The sequence below is a fragment of the Belonocnema kinseyi genome, chromosome 10 (genome assembly GCF_010883055.1).
Source record: "Belonocnema kinseyi isolate 2016_QV_RU_SX_M_011 chromosome 10, B_treatae_v1, whole genome shotgun sequence".
Classification (NCBI taxonomy): Eukaryota; Metazoa; Arthropoda; class Insecta; order Hymenoptera; family Cynipidae; genus Belonocnema; species Belonocnema kinseyi.
This window is the reverse complement of record NC_046666.1, coordinates 31,809,895-31,811,884: the sequence shown is the minus strand read 5'-3', so window position 1 is coordinate 31,811,884 and position 1,990 is coordinate 31,809,895.

Below are 1,990 nucleotides of genomic sequence, written 5' to 3'. Positions count from 1 at the left end.
AGTTTTAAAAAAAACAGATTGATATGTTACAAAAAAAAATTATATTCTACAAAAAAAGTTAATTTTTAACAAAATACATAATTTTTTAGCCAAATGGTTCAATTTTCAATCAAAAATATTAAATTATTACCAAAAAAGAAGAAGTTTTAACAAGTTACATACATTTTTAACGGAGCAGTAGAATTTTTCAACTAAAAAAAAAATAGTTAGAAAAAAATGGAAAAGTTCAATTTTTAGTACAAAAGACTCATTTTTGAAAAAGAATTTTCTACAAAAGCGTTGAATTTTCTATCAAATAGTAGAATTTTCTGCAGAACGAAATGAATTTTCAACCAGGAAGATTAATTTTCTACCAAAAAAGTCGAATTGTAAACATAATGCATACATTTTTAATGAAGTAGTTGAATTTTTAACAATCCAAAATAAATGGTCATTTAAGAAGATTATTTTTTTAACAAAACAGTCGAGTTCTAAACAAAATTCAAATATTTTGAACGAAATAGTTGAATTTTCGAATAATTAATTAATTTATGATAAAAAATGAGAACCTTTCGACAAATTGTATAAATTTTCAACAAAATACATAATTTTTTAACTAAATGGTTAAATTTTTTGTCAGGAATATTAATTTATTACCAAAAAGACCAATTTTCAACAAATTATATAAATTTTAAACCGAGCAGCTGAACTTTTAAACTAAATAAACGGGTTTCAAACATAAATGGAACAGATTAATTTACATTACAAAAATTAATTTTCGGTTAAAAAAATCAATTGTATACAAAACAGTTGAATTTTTAGCTTAAAAAAAATAGACAAAAAAAATGGAAGAGTTTAATTTTTAGTACAAGAAATTAAGTTTTAATTTTTGAAAAAGAATTTTTTATCAAAAAGTTGAATTTTCTACAGGACCAAATTAATTTTTAACTAAGAGGATTAATTTTCTACCAAAAAAGTCGAATTCTAAACAAAATGAATACATTTTGAACGAAATAGCTGAATTTTTCAAACATGACGATTGATTTTCTACAAAAAAAACGAATTTTCAACAAAATACATAAATTTTTTGCCGAATGGTTCAATTTTCAATCCAGAATATTAATTTATTATAAAAACATCAAATAAAAAATACATGAATTTTTAACGAAACAATAGAAATTTCTAAAAAGCAGTTGAATTTGCGATCAAATATTGAATTTTCTATAAAATATTTGAATTTTTAACAAATCAAAATAAATTTTCATTTAAGAAGATTATTTTTCTAACAAAACAGTCGAATTCTAAATAAAATGCATATATTTGGAACGAAATAGTTGAATTTTCGAACAATTAAAAATTTTATGACCAAAAAAAGAGCATTTTTCGACTAATCGCATAAATTTTCAAAAAATTTCATAAATTTTAACTAAACAGCAGAATTTGTATATTAAAAATGACCGTTTTTTAAAATAAAAAATGGATTAGGTACATTTTAATTTTAAACAATTAAGTCTAAATTTAAAAAAAAAAAATTTTATAATAAAAGTTAAATTTTCTAACAAATTCTGAAATTTTCAAACCAGCAAGGCCAGTATTCTACAAAACAATTTAATTTTTAAGTCGAAAATATGAATTTCCAATCTAAAAAAATTAATCTTCGACAAAAAATGTAATGGTTCACTTTTCAATAAAATAAAGATTCTACAAAAAAGACTCTACCAAAAAATAATTTTAAAAAATTACATGAACTTTCAAACAAGAGAATTAATTAACTAGTGCTAACTAAAAATTTCTACTAAAAATTTAAATTTTCAATTTTCAGTCGAAAAAATTAATTTTCAAGAGGAAAAAAGACGAATTCTGAACAAATAGATGAATTTTCAACTAATAGGTGAATTTTCGACTAAAAATGTTACATTCTCTGTCAAAAATGGAATATGATGTTAAATTTTCAAATAGAAAATTTGATTTTTAACAAAAAAAATTAATTCCAAATAAAATAGATAATTTG